Source organism: Vidua chalybeata, chromosome 2 (genome assembly GCF_026979565.1).
Source record: "Vidua chalybeata isolate OUT-0048 chromosome 2, bVidCha1 merged haplotype, whole genome shotgun sequence".
NCBI classification, from domain to species: domain Eukaryota; kingdom Metazoa; phylum Chordata; class Aves; order Passeriformes; family Viduidae; genus Vidua; species Vidua chalybeata.
Window position 1 is genome coordinate 28655021 of NC_071531.1, and position 18465 is coordinate 28673485.

At 36.6% G+C, this 18465-nt stretch overlaps 1 long non-coding RNA gene across 1 annotated transcript; it reads right to left on the reverse strand.

Annotated features, from left to right (window-relative positions):
• Positions 1 to 2076: 2076 nt before the first annotated feature.
• LOC128784639 (uncharacterized) lies at positions 2077 to 4194 on the reverse strand. The gene is made up of 3 exons (XR_008429560.1): positions 4118 to 4194; positions 3615 to 3719; positions 2077 to 2374 (listed from the first exon to the last, which is right to left on the reverse strand). It is a non-coding gene; the product is annotated as an uncharacterized LOC128784639 (long non-coding RNA).
• Positions 4195 to 18465: the final 14271 nt, after the last annotated feature.

Genomic DNA, 18465 nt, shown 5'->3' on the forward strand with positions numbered 1-18465 from the left:
GCATTTTTTAAATAAGTTTTTGCCTAGAGCAAAAGGAAAGATTATATTCTTGAGTAGATAACTTTTGTCCTTGGAGTTTAAGGGCCATGAGCTGCAAGAGTCATTTTTATGGTATCATTTTTCTTAATCTGGTTAATGTTTGAATAGGAGATAAATAGCTTTATAATGAATAATAATAATTATCACATAAATAATTGCTTAAAGCAATTTTTTGGCTGTCATGGAACTTAGGACATCTAAATTATCTTACGAATAAGGGGATTTTGACAATATATAAAAGGATCTTCAGGGAATGTCTAAAAAACAATGAAGTAGCGTCAAAGATTATATGTCAGTTGTGCCTGTGTTTCATGTTGCTGAATGAGACAGGATGGCATGCTGGGAATACTTTTTAGGCTTTCTATTACATATATGAGAGTACAAATTAATGAAAGTTTTAAGTTTCTGAAGAGTGCATATACTTCTACTGGAAATGTTTTTTTTTTGTGTAAAAAAAAAAACATTAAAAGTGACCCAGTGGAGAATAAAAGTGACCCAGTGGAGAATGGCCTGAGGATGATGGTTGGCACCTGTCTGAACATGAGCCAGCATGTAGTCAGGTGGCCAAGAGGGACAATAGCATTCTGGCTTGTATCAGCAATAGTGTGACCAGCCAGATGAGGGCAGGGATTGTCCCTCTGTACTCGGCTCTGGTCAGGCCACACCTTGAATCCTGTGTCCACTTTTGGGCCCCTCACTACAAGAAAGACATTAAGGGGCTGGAGTGTGTCCAGAGAAGGGCAACAGAGCTGGTGAAGGGTCTGAAGCACAAGTCTTATAAGGAGTGGCTAAAGGGATCTGGAGATATTTATTGTGGAGAAAAGGAGCTTCAGTGTTGTCCTTATCAGTTGAGGATTGTGGCAAGGTGGGGCTCGGTCTCTTCTCCCTGGAATCTAGCAGCAGGACAAGAGAACATAGCCTGAAGCTGTATCAGGAGAGGTCCAAGGTGGACATCAGAAAGATTTTTTTCATCAAAAGGGTGTTTAGGTGTTGGAATTATCTGCCCAGGGAGGTGATAAAGTCACCATCCCTGGAACTATTCAAGAAAGGACTGGACATGGCATTTAGAGCTATGGTTCAAATGACGTAGTTGTGTTGGGTCAAAAGCTGGACTTGATCATACTGGAAATCATTTCTAGCTTCAGTGATTCTTTGAAAAATGCAGACTGAAGAATGTAAACAGAAATTAGATAAAAGAGTACATAAATTGGGAAAGAATAATTAAAATCTTATTTATCAATGTTCAAAGCTATGGAAAACTACCATTGAACTGTTGTATTCACAATACTCAATCAGAATTAGCATTATAGCCGTGGTGAGGTTACTGATGTGCTGCTTGCCTAGAGAAGGCTAAATTACTTTTATATAGCTGACAGCTTTTTCCTTGCAATTTTGTTGTTTCTTTTAAATGCACACAAAATATTTTTTTTTCATAAGAAGACTAAAGAAATCATGAATCATACATGACAGCTGTCATTTAAGTATTGCTAGAAGACACCCAGATACCATATTGATGGAAGCACTCCAAGAAGCTGAAGAGAACAGTCCTGCGCTATCAGGAACACTGATGTGGTGGCCTAATAAATGTTTTCTGAATTTTTATATTTGGGGATTTATGATCTAGAGCTGACTTATACCACAAAAAAACACATGCAACTCATAGGCCACTGACAGTAAGAAAGACATGATAGGTTTAGAATGTGACTAATGATAGAAATGTAGGGGGGAAATGAATATGCTCGCATGCTGACATGTGTAAGGGTAAGTATCCTTTTCAATTCATTAAAACAGTAGAAACCATAAAATCACCTAACCCCATGTATTCCTTGCACTATATAGTAAAACTGTGATTTCCAAACTACATTTAAAGAGATCCTAACATAAAAATTTGACTTCAAAATTCAGTTTGTACTGTATATTAATGTCTTATTTGGGTACACTCATTTTGGAAAGCATGAAGCTGTACGCTTTCTTAACACAGACACACCAATTCAGTCCATGCTCCTTCACCATGTGGCATCAACACTTTGTGTGGCGTTGCTATATATATATCCTGTAGAGATGGGGTGTTCCATTTGTGAGAAACTCATTGATGGTGGAATAGCATCAAAGGTAAGGAAACTGCTTCTGCTACTTTAATAAGGTGGCATGTTTTCATCTTTTTAGGGGCTTGAAAGGAACAACAGTGATCCTCCCTGGTCCCTTTGAGGATTTTGGGAAGACTGTGACAAGATTGTATGGGAAGGATTAAGCCCTTGTGCAATTCCAAGAAGCTGTTTTGATCTTGGCAATGAGGCTGCTCTGCAGGGCTTTGCACTGTCAGCCTAGAAAGAAACTGATACGAGAGAAATATGAGGGACTCTAGAGCAGAAAAAAAGATTACTATACTCAAAAATAGTAGCCAACAGTCATCACTTATTTGCTTCTGGTCCGTATCTGGGATTCACTGGGGTACAGTTGTGACAATAATTCTGAGAAAGGTATTATTATCAACATGCTCAAATGTAGCCTTTGTAGTGACCAACTAAACATAAAAGGCATCAGAAGGTTTTAGCTCCTTTTTCCTGTTTCCCTGCTTTGGTGTGTGTGCCAGTCCAGGTGGTTAAGGCTGGAAGACAAGTAGCATCATACTACTGTGGAGACACACAGGAAAGGGGGCAGAGTAAATTCTTTGTCTCCTCCCGCTTCAATTCAACCCTGTCTTTAAATGTGTAACTGCTTTATTGGGTCAATCCCCATGTAAAAAAACTTAGGACTTAAGCTACCTTTTGCAGTCACCGAGAAAAATACTCATTTGTAAATGGTGATGCAACTGTGTCAGAGCAACACCAATATACACATACCACAGTACCCTCCTCTCCTCCATGACATGTTCTGAGCTGGTCAATTCTCTATCTCTTCCCCTTCTCTTCTTCCCACCATGTTTTAACCCTTACTGTACCTTCCTAATATGTTTATTCTAATGGCTCTGACACTCTCATGAGTCCATGGTAAATCAGTTCAGAGTACTGATTAGGCAGAAAGTGAATGCACTAAAAATTGTGAATGAGGTTCTGCCAGTGCAGTAAGCTGAGCTGCTTCACAGAGGGGTCAGACAAGAGCCAGAATGGGTACAGAGAAGAAAGCAGGCAAGGATAGGAGAAGGGGCAGGGGCTGCCTCTTTTGTGGGTAATAAGCTGTTTCACCAGCTCAGGTCTCTTGTTCTTCACTATAAGCCTGCCAAATAACATTTGAGCCAATGATAAGTTCAAAGGGTAGAGGTTCTAGATCCCTGTGACAGTCTTCAACCAAAACCAGAGCTTTCCAAAAGTTTCAGAGAGCTAGGAACAAATCACAAGTGCCTATTCATAAGAATATATGACTAAGTTGAGTAGTGAATTGGTATTTTTCCCTCTCAGGGAAGGAAAATACTAAATAACACACTTCACAGATCCCTAGAGCCACTGCCAAAAAAGGACATTCTACATATGCTATATTATAATCTAAATGTTTCAATAGAATTGTGCTCAGAGTTGCTTTCTGCCCACCTAATCTACCTTAACTTTACTGTAAACAAAAAGAAGGGAAAAATTCACCTTACTGGTCACAGTCTTCATGGGAGCTCTCCAAATCCCCCAAACTCACAAACTTAATTTGCACCTCATGTCAGAAAACCAAATAACTAGTACTTTTCTTCTGATCTGGACAAACAGAAATGAAATAAACATTTGTTTGTGAGCTTAAATTTGGCTTGGTTTGGTTTCAAACAACAAAAATTTTTTTTTCACCATGTTTTAATGTTCTTATGAAAATGAGTGGAGTGAAACTCTCACAAATGAACTATGTGGCCAAATTATAAGTTTCAAATGAGAAACTTTACATTGAAAATAAGAATATGAATTATGTTTAAGATATTAGAAGAATTTCTACCAACTTTAAGCAAGATATGTCTGAGCATCATCTCATGATAATGTAACATTTTCAGTATTTATGTATCTCTATTTTCTGGCCAAGTGCAAAGAGTGTTGGAACTTATGTGTTCAGTTTCAAATTAGTCAAGATAGATATTATTTGGGAAACATTTGTGGAACTAAATTACTTTTCTGCGCTGGGATGCCATGCTTACTGCACAACATTCATCAGGAATATAACTGGCCTTTTAGAAAATATTTGTGGCTATGGGAGGAGGTTCTGCTCTGTGTCATCAAGGGAGCTGCTGGACGGTGAAAGAGTTTGGGAGTTTAGGAGTTGTTGTGTCTTCTCATCAACTCAGGATCACAGTGCCAAGGAAGGAGGCTGGTGATCTGCCAAGAACTCAGCTCAGAATCAACTGCAAGTATATCAAAATAGTCCTGACTCTGGAATATTTCATTCTCGGTTTTGATAAACTGGCATTTTTCATTGGATGAAACCCTTCAGTTGATCATTCGGGTGAGCTCTGCTACAACCAGTCAACTTCAGCTGGAGTAGGGACCCTGAAAATCTCCATGGCATTTTCTTTTCATTCTGCAACATCCTTCAAAAACCATATGTGTCTTTTGACTGTTTATGCTCACTGAAGAGTTCAAAATGATACAAGTCAGCCACATGTATTCCCACCTGCTGCTAAGTATCTGTAGCAGTGGGAAGCTCAGATAAGTTGTCCACAACTCCTCTGCCGCAGTGACCTCCAGTGGGAAGCAGCAGAAAATGGGAAAGTATATGGGTAGCAAACCAGCATTGCCAAGTTCAGAAAGGTCACAGGAGATGCATGACTCTTGGTAGCTGTGTGCAGGAATGGGGGGGAGGAATGTGCACTGAACGAACTCAATCACCGGCTTTGTTCAGACAAGAAGGCCTTAGGAGGCCCAAGGCTCATGCCAACACAAACTCAAGGAATCACAGTTGCTCTGGGTCTCAAAGTTGAGAAAACAAATCCCTGTTAAACTTTTGGTTATATATGGCACTAGTTTATAGTATGTCTCAACTCCCCTGGGGCTGAAAGGGCCTTTCATGACCATTACTTTCAACTTGATTCAAACTCTGAGCTCTAAGGAGAAAACATGAAGTAAAACAAAACCCTGGCCACAATTTTCTCCCTCAGTGAAGTATTCTCTTCTCCTTGGAGGTCTCTACCTGCTTACCTACTTCTTCTCTCCAGTGAGGTGAAAATGGTATTTGTCTTGCTTGGGTGCTTACTGTGTCAAGCAAGGTGACTTTTTCTCTGATCTGAGTACAGGAAATGATAGGTCTCCACCACTCATCTCATCTCTGGGTATGCTCAATGAAGAAAAGGAGAACTTGCTGTTGATAACAAGAGATGCTCAAGCTGCTGTGAAGCCTCTGCTTTTTACTGCCTTTAACAAAATTTGTTTGGGAACCACCCATACAGAGCATCATGTGCTTCTAAAAATGCTTGAAACTAATGTTCCAGAAATTAATATAAAACAATATGATGTTGGCATCCCATTTGCTATAATAAAACACCTAAAAATTACAATATGCTTAACTTCTGCAGTGAACACATGCTTTTTCTTACTATTAAGCCATTTATCAGTTTTAATACTCAGTGTAATTTCTATGTGATTGTAGTCTTCCTGTAGTTTCTCACTGTATCATTTTATGGCTGTTTCTGTTCTGTTTAATATTTGCTTATTTTAGTTTAAATCCCTAGAGCAGAACTTACAAACCAAACAAATACTCATAGAAAACAGAGAGCAGCTCAAATGTCCTTGGAGACACTCAATTTTTTGTTTGCTACAATTTGTCATCCTCTGCTCAGAGAGAGATCAACAGTTTTTAGCACACAGATCAATATTCTCTTAACCCAGACCTAATCTAAGGAGAGTTTCCCCAGGTTTCACCTTGGCCTACTCCTATGTGCCATAGTTGCCCTTTTTTTCAGCAATAATTTTGTCTGTGTAAGACAGCAATTTTTCATCCTTTGGTCAAAACTGGTGACAAAAGAGGGAATAATGGTTCCTGACATATCAAATGATAGATTTGACACATGGCATGCTGAGCTGGGAGCTTTCACGTGCCAAACTAGAAAGACAGATAAGCAGCCTAATGGCCCTCCTGACATTGCTGCCTCTTTTTTTTTTTTTTTTTTTTTCCCTGGTATACCAAAACAGCCTGTGCTTTTTTTTCTTTTTCTTTTATTTTTTTTTCCTTCTTTTTTATTTTCCACCAGTGATTTTTTTTCTATAACTCTGGGCAGGAAGAGAGGAAATGCACTCTACTTCAGCCCAAAATAAACGTTTCCCTGTCCTGTAAAATGATCAGTCTATGCCCTTTTCCTCCAGCACAGTAAGGGCAATACAACATGCTGCTTGAGGAAATACTAACAAATATAGCCAGTGAGAGAGAAACAGATGGGACTAAGAAATTAAACCAGCAGATTTCTGGAAGGTATTCAAAGAGGAGAGTTTATAATACTGAAACAGAACTGCTCTTTAATTTTTTTTTTTTAAAGCAATGATCATCAAGATTTACCTTCAGCAGGGCTCACACTCTCCCTGCTAAATCCCCTGGAGGAATGATAAAAAAGGTCCTTTTTGGTACCATTCTGGCAAAAGTAAATCAAATTTCACAAAAGCCAGTGCCAGGCTGGAGATAGGCTGCAACTTTCTCTGTCTTTGGTACCCGGGGACAAACACAGCAGTCTGTGTACCATGGGGCATGGCTCCAGGCATGGGATCGTGTTACATCTTTACACACAAAAGCTTCTTTCAGAATCTAAACTAACAAAACAGGAACAACATTTATTGCTGTATGGTTTCCTCTTGAGCATGTGTTCACATTTAAAATCCTGACCTATGTGTCATTTGGTTGTGTTCAAAGTTATTTGTATTGCTTTGGAATTACAAAGCAACAGCCAGTCCTAACCTCACTTACTCACCAATAGCCTATGGACTTTGGCTGAATGTTGTTTATCCTCCTCTAGTGTTGGTTCATAAATCCTTTTTCTGTCACTTTCTTTTTTTCCCCCTTTTTCAATATTTTTTGGCCAGACAGTTGAGTTAGCAGCTAGCTTATTTTTCTCCACAGCAATAGTTCTATGGACATTTTAAATGTGATCCAATAAAGGAAGAAAACAAAATGAATTCAATGAAAATATTTTATTCACAAGGTCATCAAACATCATAATCCAATGTTTGTCACCCTACATTTAAAAAAATCGTAGTGTTTGAATGTTCTGGGTTATTTCTTTATAATTTTCATAAATGTTTAAATATATATGTTATACAGAAGGAAACATTATATGTATATAAATCAAATACTTGGGATTTTTTTTCCTTCCTTGTAATGCAATTTATTTTTTTACCCTTTTCCCCTTGATGAAAAACATTTTCCATAAAACTATATACATTGGCACATTCTATGGTACTTTTCACAGTTTCTACATATTTGACATTTGAACCAAACCTGCAAGAGTAAGAAATGAGATTGAAGAATATGAAACTACAACATGAAATTTTCCTCATGCTGTCCACCAGTAAATGAGAAGATAAAATCAATCTTTTAAAGTACAAAACCAAAGCAAGCCATAATTGAGACAGAAAGACAAATAAAAATTAATTATTTAAATAATTTTGATTGCATAAACTAATAAAAAAGCTTCATCACTGAGATACAAGGAAGTCAGCTCTAGGATGCACAAGTACCAAACAGAAAGAAAGCATTCTGTGTTACTAAAAAAGGCACAAATAGAATAATTAGGCTTTAGTAACACCTCCTTATGAGAAAGTCTTTTTCTCTGAATGTGGTGAATCACAACACTGTGGAATAAGACATGGTGAAGCACAGTGAAACTATTTCTAACTTTCACTGTGCTGTCCTAAAAATAAAGTGTAACTATGGCTAAATATATTGGAAATGTACTATATAAAACAGATTTCAGCTTAGTAGATGGATGTAAATATTGTTAAAAGACAGCCTCTTGCTTCCCTTATAATAAACTTACTGCAAATGACTAGGTTGTGATATTGTTTGCTTCAACAAGAGCTGCAAGTATATGTTATTTGTCAAAATATTCTGATTTATCAATTTGGTTCAAACAAAAAACACACACAAGAAGATAAAGAGTTAAGATGATGTTTCTTGTTGTAGAATTAATCAGATTCATATTAGCAGTAGTAAATGTCATGTTGGCACCTTTTCTTTCTCACACATTACAGTTTCAAGTCTTTGCTATGAGGAAATAATGAAGTAAAGATATGCAGTGCCATATACCATGCATCTTTTTTGTCAGTCTGCATAAGAAATGAATTGTATCTGCTACTAAGGAGGTCACAGGGGCAGCAAGTTAAGAAGAATGCTTAAAGAAAGGACATGTCAAAGGAAACAAGAACTTATTTTTTCAATACTTTCTAACAAGTATTGCAGTTTTGGGGAAATTAAATGCTTATAATACATACCCACCTATTTTGAAAGCATTTATTGTTTTTCATTGATGAAAAGTTAACCCTGGTGACCAAATGACCTTGAAGTCCCCACTGCAAACTCATGAAGATCAACAAAAATGATCTAATGCTACAAACCCTAAAATTCATGCTTCAGTACTGGTGTGATAGCAGGGATAATGTTGCTTTATTTTGAAGACAAAAAATTGAAGACTTGAAAAAAATCATGCCAGACAAGATGTACATCTCATGAGGTTAGCCCACAGTGCACTTTTTACTATTTTTTTTAAACCCATACTTGATAGTTAAGCTTGAAAGGTAAAAAATGGGAAAAAATTCTTCTTTGCCAGCAAGAAAAAAACTGTTTTTGACAGTTGGATGATGCTTGTGTCTTGTGGTAAATTTTCAGCTTTGCCTACAAACAGAGCCTTTCCTTCCAGCAAACGCTATGCATAACTTAAGTGTGGAGTTAAGGCAGAAGCAAGCTATTGGTGTGCCAGATATTGCATCAAAATTACAAAATGCATTTTAATTTTGTGCAATGACTAGGAATTAATGCCAAGTCTACTGTCAGCATGCAGTAGAGCATCTCTCTGATCATGTGAAATGATTGCCTGGGATATAGCAGCCTCCACTGCCTTCCATCCTGTAGGTGCCACTGCTGCTAAGTGGAGCATGTGAAGAAAACTCCGCTGAAGAGGCATGAAGCAGATGAAGAGAGGTGTAACTGTGGATTTTCAGAAATGAAAGACCCACAACATTCTTGTTTACTTTATAGATACTTTCTGTCACTCTGACAGTGCCAATGAGCTTGTCAATTTTTTTCTACATTGAGGTCAAAATATATGAAGGAGTCTTAGTAACAAGCAAGAGTCACATCCTGTAGGCAATAAATGGGTAATAGAAAATATGGTTTTTAGTAAAACTTTGAATTTTAAAGAGATTTACGGATGATCTGACTTAAGTAAAACTACTGGAAATCAGTCTATCTTCTCATCTAAGTCACACATCTCCCTATGTCCTGAGAAGCTGATAGGGGCACTGCTTTTGCTCACATATTTCTGAATGGAGAGAGAGAGAGCAGACTAAAGTGGCATCATTATGGTGTAGTAGCCACTTCCTTTATTTCAGCCCCCTAAATCAGATAGTACAGCTTCCTTCTCATCCATTTTCCTGGGATTGTGATATGGTCAGAAATTTGATTTTGTAAAGAGACAACGACTTTGCCCTAGTGACAAGATCATTCACACAGTATGTAGAATATCAAGATTCATATTTCCATGGTATCTCAAGCTGACCAAGAAACTAAACAGAATCCCATTTTTTTTTGTTTTTGTTTTTGCCATCACCACCAGGTTATCTAGACAATCCTATTTGAGTGGTTTCATTTCCTATAAATAATTAAAGAGTCCAAGAGCATGCCATAGTTGGACTGATTGCCCAGTCTAGCAGTGTAAAACTGATGAGCAGGTTGATCCCATAAGGAAGGGTCACAAAGTACAGCAGCATCAACTGTGAAGGAAGATCCAGACCTCAGTAAAGCAGGATGTGGGAGCCAAGGCTTAAATCTCTGGTATCAGATACCCAGTTGCACTCTGCATTCTATTTCTTACATGGGTGCTGTGCCTGTGTTTGTATGGAATACAGGAAAAGAGATTAAATTTTTGACTTCAGACATTCTTTGTTTCAAACAAAGATGTATAAGAAACACACATTTTTTAAATACTCTTTAGATAATTCATGTTGAGGAAGGATTTTTGTCAGCTCAGCTGAACTACTCACTAAGCAGTATACAAAAATCTACCTATTAAATAATTATTTTGCAGGTTTAAATGGACTTCCATGCACCAGACAGTTACTGCATTGGGTCCACAATTTACAGGCAGACAGATGGCAAAAAATACCACACAATCTTTCGTTCTTCTGTGTCCCCACCATTTTTCCATAGATCCACACTGTAATCACAAGGCCATCAAAATAAGAATCCGTGGGTTTCTCCAGTTGAAAAGCGTTGTTCAAGAACATCAGAGGAAGCATTTTCCTCAAATAGAAAGAATATAAAAATTCACAATTCACATCTGGGGTGTAATGGATGGCCAGGTGGCCAGCTATAGTTAACTGTCAACACTTTGTATTTCCCTTTGCCATCGGCAAAGTTTGCACTCAGAAGTGAGAGTATAACGTGAAGAAACTAAAGCATGAAACCACTTAATATCATAAGTGTTTGGAAAACCAATTTTTTCTTTCTTTTTTCTTTTTTATTAATTTTTTTTTGTACCTCCCAAGGTTTCCTTGGTACTTGTGTTTGCTGGCCTGTCTCTCACCAAACAGTATTAAGGTAACAGGTAAATTACGGACCTTCTTGGGATGACTACATCATAGTTATAGCCGTTTTCCCTCTAATTTTTCTTTTCTTCTGTCATGAGAACTGACCAGTTTGTGGTATGGCTATGCAATTCTAACAATTCTTTTTCTGTATAGACAAATAAGCATGTTGACAATGTTATCACTATCTTTACTCGTTATGAACAGTGTACTATTCTGGACCTGGTTAAGTAAAATGTTGCTTAGCAAGTGAGCAGCTTAAACACTCTCCCCTTTCTATGTTTTTGCTGAAAACTCTAAATGTTAGATGGTTCCACTTTGCTTCTAATATACTTTTCCACACTGCTTTTGCTTACACAATTCTGAAAAAAGACCAAAATGCCCAGTGGTTGTTTTAGGGCGAAGCATGTTAAAGCATTTCGGAAGCCTCAGCTGTACCTAATAGGAAATGAGGTATTTGGAAATACCTTCATTTTTCATCAGCTCTTGGTGCTTGGTGCATTAGCAAGCAACAGTTCATTCTGCTTTTGAAAGAGAAACTATACCTAGAACTAGTATTTTATAAACGGAAATGGTGTAAAATGCCCTCAGACATACTGGACATGACCTAGTCCTAAGAATACTCTCAACATTTTGATGTGTTATCATTTTTAGCAAATAGGTATTTTGTTACATTTATATACTATAACTAATATCTTCCCGGGGGGGTGGGGGGAAAGTGGAGAGAACTATGGAACTGATACCGATCATCTACATTTCGACTTTGTGAGAGATACAAAATACCTGGTACCTCTAAAAATTAGGTTTTACAGAATCTATCAGCAACTGTGAAAAAATGAGCCATCAGTATGACTTTGAAGTAATGAAAGGCAGCCTGCAAGATATTTCCAGATATTCCATGATCTATCTTAGTCTAATCTTCTAAGTGATAAAACCTGAAAAAGATCCAGCATTCTCAGGGCCAATGGAATGAATTTAAAACAGAGGTGTAAATTTCATCCACAGATTTATAAGTGTTCTGGAGGTGTTCTTTCCAGACAGGAACTGAAGAAAAAATATAATCATTTTGTAGCTAAACTTATAATTTTTAAAATTTTATATTTTTTTATTATTTTCTTAACATGCAGATAAGAAAATGCAAGCATTCCAGTAGAAGAAGGAATATATTTAAGTATTTGTAAGTTGCTTTAAACCTTTCTAGAAAAAGTTAGCATACTGAGATTTCAGCTGAGGCTTAAGATACTAAATATAATCTTTTCAAAGATTATATATTTGAAAAAATCATTGCATTCTTCATAGAAATCATTTAGAAGAACTGAAGCAAATAAGAAATGCTGGACTATACACAGCATTTTGCAAATACAAGACTCCATTTTGCAAGACTCCATTGAAATTAAAGATCACTGCACTAGGAGAGACAGCTGCCAGGCTGGAACATAAACAGAAGTTGACTTGGTAATTTAGTAGAAATATAAGATATTTGAAGGTGTTGTTAAATTAAATGAGTCAGCCCCCAAATCAATATAAATAATTAAACAAGAGCCAAGTCATATAGCAGAATCCTTAACTTATTCCTAGAACAAATCCTGAACCAAATCTTACTCAAAGTTATGATATATTCAGATTCCACCTCTTTCCTCACCTCCTGATGTACGTTTCTGCTTTTGACAGTAATAGCAAGAGAACAAATTTTCTTGTGCTATTATGTGGCTTAAACTAGAAGCTGGAATGATGGAAATTCTGCAAGAAAGCCTGTTGTACAGTCTCAGGGAATTCAAATAAAGATCCAAGAATTCAAACCAAATCCAAATGCTGAACCTTTTGAGATGCACTATGCTTTGAAGGTGAGTGACTTTATTCTGCCAGATGGGACTTTGAAATGCTCTGCAGTGCCCACATGACTCATCAACAAAATTTATTTGGCTAAAGAAGCAGTCAGGGAATATACTGTACTATACTGTATGTGGCCCCTCTAGGACAGCTCCAGCTGGAGCCTTAGGCAAGATTTATGGAAATGGAAATCTTAGGAGCTTTCGTGCCTTTTCTTCCCATTAGCTGTGTAGCATCAATTGAACAATTGCCTGCAATCTTATCACATGAAGGCAAATGTGCTTATTGGTGGCAGCACCCCCTGAAAAGAGAGCAGCTACAAAGTGGGGAGGTAAGTTCCATGCAGAGTCAGAGCAGGGAGCTGAAGAAGGAGGAAAGTTCCATGTCTTGAAAGCAGGAAAGACTACCAAAACAACAGTAAGGGTGTAGAAGAATGGCACAAGTCTTTGTTCTATGGCTTTGGGAGAAGGGATGGGGCCACATGGGGCCACTTCTCCCATCTGGCAGTTTGAGGTACTGTTAAAGAAACATATTGTTAATACTGTGCGCCCATTATCTGTTTTCCTATTCCTTTTCCTTCTTGGCAAGAGAAAGAGCTCCTTGGTAGCTTTTTACCTGGTCAGTGTTTCTCTTAGCATTAATAGTAGGGTAGCAGATCTGAGTGGATGACTAGTTACTCCCTACAACTAATGCAGAAAATTTTAACAGAGGCTTGTGTGTTTTGTACTTTCAGGGCAAGTTGAGAAACCATTTCTGCCCTTTTAGTGAACACAACCTTCCTCATAGCAATGGACAATACTACTAGGCTGAATATATTAAATCCCTAGGCTCAGAGTGGCTGGGAAATGCAAATAGGTGAAGAAAAGAAGGAAGGTTGTTTGCTAAGATGTAGGAATTTATTTAAGTAGGTACTTTTCAGAAATTTAGTTAAATATGAAGCAAAATATGAGTAAATATTGGTAGGGTTAGGAGGCTTGTTTAGAAGTGAGAGTCTGATGGTCATATCCCAATTTTTGATGTGATTCATTTAACTTTTGTGGATTTTTTAGGAAATGGAAGGAGGGTCAAGAGAATAGAGGCATTGAAGTAAGAATGATACAAAGAAGAAATTTTTAGTTTCTGATAAACAATGGAGGTCTAATTTCAAGTCTCACATTCCACCCTTTGGTTCAAATCACTTAATAAATTTGCCCTTTGCAAGGAAAAGGCTGCCAACAGAGAATGACTCTTGGAATCTTCAACTCACACTTTCATGAAGTTTAAACATTTGAAGAACTGCTCTCATGATAGGAAACCTGTTGTGGGTTAACCCTGATTGGCAGATCAACTCTAAGCAGCCACTGACTGCCTCACCCACACTAGGATAGGAGAGAATTCAAAGAATAAAAGTGAGAAAATTTGTGAGTTGAGATAAAGCTAGTTGAGATAAAGCCTGCACTGGCAGGCACCAATGTCCTTTAGCCACCTCCAGGAAAGCTGAGCTCCATCCTGTGTAACAATGACTTGAGAAGACACCTGCCCTCACTCTGAGAGTCCCCCTTTCCTCGTTTTTCCCTCAGCTTTATATGCTGAGCATGGCACCATATGGTATTGGATATCCCTTTGGTCAGCTGAGTCAGCTGTCCTGGCTGTGTCCCCTCCCATCTCCTTGTCACCCCCAGCCTAATCATTGGTGGTATAGGGTGAGAGACAGAAAAAGCCTTGTATGTGGGTAAATGCTGCTCAACAATAGCTAAGCCATCTCTGTGTTAACAACATTGCTGTGGTGACAAATTATATGGTACACATCACCTCATCCAACCCACCCTGAAAAAAGTCAACTCTGTCCCAGAAAAAAACAGTACAGACACAACAGCAGATCCTGACATAGTACCCTGAGAGGGTGTTATCAGTCTTTAAGTGCCTCAAGTTGAGCAGCTAAAAAGACCTCTAGTCCCAAAACTGTCACTGAAAATACTGGCTTATTTTGACCTCACTGAATATTCTACATGCAAAATTATGATTTAGGGATGATAGTACAATATTAGCTTCATATTTTCATTTTATGATTTGGATATTCTTACTAATTTGTTGTACCTCATAAAACCATGCACTTGACTGAAAATTTTTGCAAAGCAACCACACCAAATAACATTTCCTTTTAGCATGAAAGCAAGAATTAAGACATTCCACTTGAAAAATATTAGCAAATAAGTATACATATATATATATATATACACCTATGTGTGTATATATATATAAAAAATCATAGTGCATAACAATTAGAAGTCAGGGGAGATAAGAAACAGTAATCTATTTTGCTGTACCCATGTAGCCTACTCTGAAATAAATCATGATGTACTGAAACTCATGCAAGAATGAATGAATTCTATTACCATGGCATGAAGGAAGATTTCAAAGCTCTTCATTTATTTACGTACTATTTTTTTTTATTTTTTAACAGTGTCAGTATGTTTCTTACCTTAGAGAAACATGTAATTTTCTAAGTATAGATGCTTTACACCTAGGAATAATTAGAAAACTTTTTTTTTTTTCCTTTGGATTTCATTTGATATCACCTATTAATCATTTGCTAATTCTGGTGAAGCTGGAAAGAATTTCTAAAAATCTGTGAGAGCCTGTGCTACCATTGAAGAATGAATGCTAATGAAGTACACAATTGAGTGAAGATCAATAGTTTACTGGGTATGTAATAATATACTTTAGTTTTTGAGAAGACACTAAATAAAGGTCTTTGGGGCTTAGCATAAATGTTCTTTTTCAGTCTGATTTAAAGTAATACTGGTTTGTCTGTTGTCTTTTTGTAAACTTTTAATCTGTACTGCTAGCTTGCCTCCAGCAAATTATGTCTATAGAATGTTTTCCAAATGAAATAATTCTAGAGGGATTCTGAAATGTCTCTTTCCAAATAATACATGAAAAACCTGTTACTTGAGAAAGATTCAGAGACATAAAAGCATTACAAAACATTTTAAGTAAAAAGTCCTTTGAAAAAAAAGGGGAAATTTTTAAAAGTGATCTAAATAATTACTGCATTAATATAGCTCACACCTATTATCAGGGTTGGAGTGGAAGGAAGATGTCTAAATGACACTGTCAATTAACAGAAACTATTTAAAATATTATCCCTAAGGCCATGCTTTCAAAATTTCACGAAAGAGAATAATACGAAACAGAGTATTAATCATAACTGGTCAGAAATCTTTTTCTTGAAGTACTTTTTCATCATAAATGTTCAAGTCATCAAAATACAAAGTCATCATGGGAAGGAGCTTGTCAAAAAAAAACCACAAGAAGCCAACCTAGACCAGAAAAATTAACACTTGGATCCATTTCTTCAGGTTCCATAATGGAATTCCCAGTGAGGTTTTTGGATTGCAGAGCACTCCTTTAAAACACTGAAGACCCAGGATCCAACTTCTTTGTGCTTTTTCATGTCTCATGTTAACAGGTCCGGCCAAAGACTATGGTGGTCATGCTGAAGTTGACATTTTTTGTCAAAATTTTCAATACTAAGTCATAATTACAGCAGGATCTTGACCCTAGGAATATTGTGGGGTCTGTACTCTGGCCACTGCAGAAGGGCTTGACTCTTTTTGAACAGTAGGGAGTGATCATTATAACCTGTACAAGGCAGAATAACTGCAAGACACACTGGGAGACCCTTTGCCCATTGTCTGGAAGGCCCCAGCTTGCAGCTTGAGAAACTCAGATTCTGATTCCTTCTCCAATTCAGGGAAAATGGTATTTGCCTTCAGCTGAGCCACTAATACTTCAAAAAAGTATAGCAGTGACTAAGTTAGTTTCTCTGACTCAGTAACTGAGTGAAAAAATGCTGCAGATTCCTTCTTGCTCTTTCTTGCTCTAATCTGCTAAAAACAACTCTAGTTGTTATACTAGAATAAAGTTTCCTTTACAACATGAAGCACATTTTAAATAACAGTTGTGATAACCACAAGTCCTTGGTGTCCATGATACCACAATGAAAACTTAGTTTTTCCTAAAGCAGGTCCAATTAATTTTAATCTAAGAAAGATAAAGCTGGAAATACAATCTTGATTTCTCTCTTTTTATTTAAACTATATTTGTTGCAATTTATTTTTCTATCCTCTCTCTAACCGACTATAATTTTTTCTGCTCTGACACCTCTTTTTAACAGGCAAAAATTTTGCTTTGTGTATTAGATAAAACACAAGTTATTTGCACAGGTACATAATAAATGAGTTTAAAATAAAACTCTTTGTGTGCCTACAAGTAAAAAACCCAGAACAGGGTATTCCATCTGCAGTGGCCTTTTCAGTTCACTGAATGAATGGCATGGAGAGATTCTTAATTTCTTGTGATTCCCATACAGGCCACTGAACAAAATAAATGCTGTTAAGCAGAATTACACTTTTGCCTATAACTTTCCTCACTTCATCTGTGCTTTATCTGAGTGCTTACTTATCCACAGTAGAGTTGGACCAAAAACCCATGGGTATGCAGGGTTTGCCCATAAAGAACAATCTCAGTGTGAAAACCCAACTAAATAAATATGCATCTTTCAAGAACATGAAGTAGTATTGGAATGCTGGAACATAATAAAGACTTTGCTTTGTAGTGCTACGAATGCTTAGTGGTGAATTTAGAGACAGAACTCTTCCTGAGGCAAGACCATCTTTTTAATATTAATTTTCTTGCTGGCTAATATTACCGAGCTTATGCTTTTAATGTGAATACTGGATTTCATTAAAATAGATGTGGTAAGTCCTTCTCTTTTATACTAATAGAACAATCCTAAAAAACTATATGAAAGAATTAATAATTACCATTCTTAAAATCCTAGAAAGATAATTTAATAATAGCTTTGGAAAAAATTTCCACTAACATTTCAATAAGCATTGTTTTACTATATAACTGCTCCTGGAGATGGGGCTATTTTAGGGAACAAATCTCTATTTGGATTTGATTATATTTGATTATAGAGCTCACTATTTTTAATATTACTTTTTCATGCTTTGACAATTAGAAAAGAGCAACACGTTTCTATCCCTCCCCCTCCATCCTTCTTCCAATGTCAAACATATCAAAATTTAGTTTTATTTGGTTATTTTTATCTACAAAATTCTGGATAATATTCTGGCAGCATGAAAAAGGAAAAGTATTTTATTAGCTACTACTTTCCTGATCTTATTTTGAAAATGCCATACATATTGAAAGTATTGATGGAATTGTATATAATTATAGACATCCATCAACACCATTTCTCCTTTTTTTTTTTTTTTTTTACCATGGAGATTTAATCCTGTAAAAGATGTAAGCCATGAATCTTTGAAACCAAAACTTTCAATATATTTTTATAAGTGTTTCAAATAGTACTAAATCATCGGATTTCACTTCCTTATATGGGTTAACTTTAAATATAATTATCTTCCACTATTTTTAACTAAGTACTTAATGTTAATGCAAAACTACAGCTAGTGAAATCAGCAACTGAACACTGGCTTAATCCTCACATGGTAGAAATAAAATGTTCTATCATTAAAATATCACTGAATTAATCCCATACAGTAGTATAAATCAGATAGTAAGAGTAATTACTTAACAGAAAATTAAAAGGTATCAATTAAAAGGAGCAAATGAAATCTTGATCCTACTCATCATTTACTCACTTGTGTTTTCTTGTTTGCAAATCAATGTTTGCAGACACAGTGTAGTTTGTTACTTTCAAACTAACAAAATTTTCAATGTTATCAAAGAGCTATTTTCTTCTTTATAGCTGAAGAAGTATTCCTTGTATGCAAGAAGAGTTAAAGCCATTTCTAAAATGCCACAAATAGTACATTTTTTTTAGTTTGCAGCAGGAAAGTTCTCATACAGTAACTGTAGAGAGCTCATTTGCTTTTCGGAGAGAAAAAGCAGGTAGACA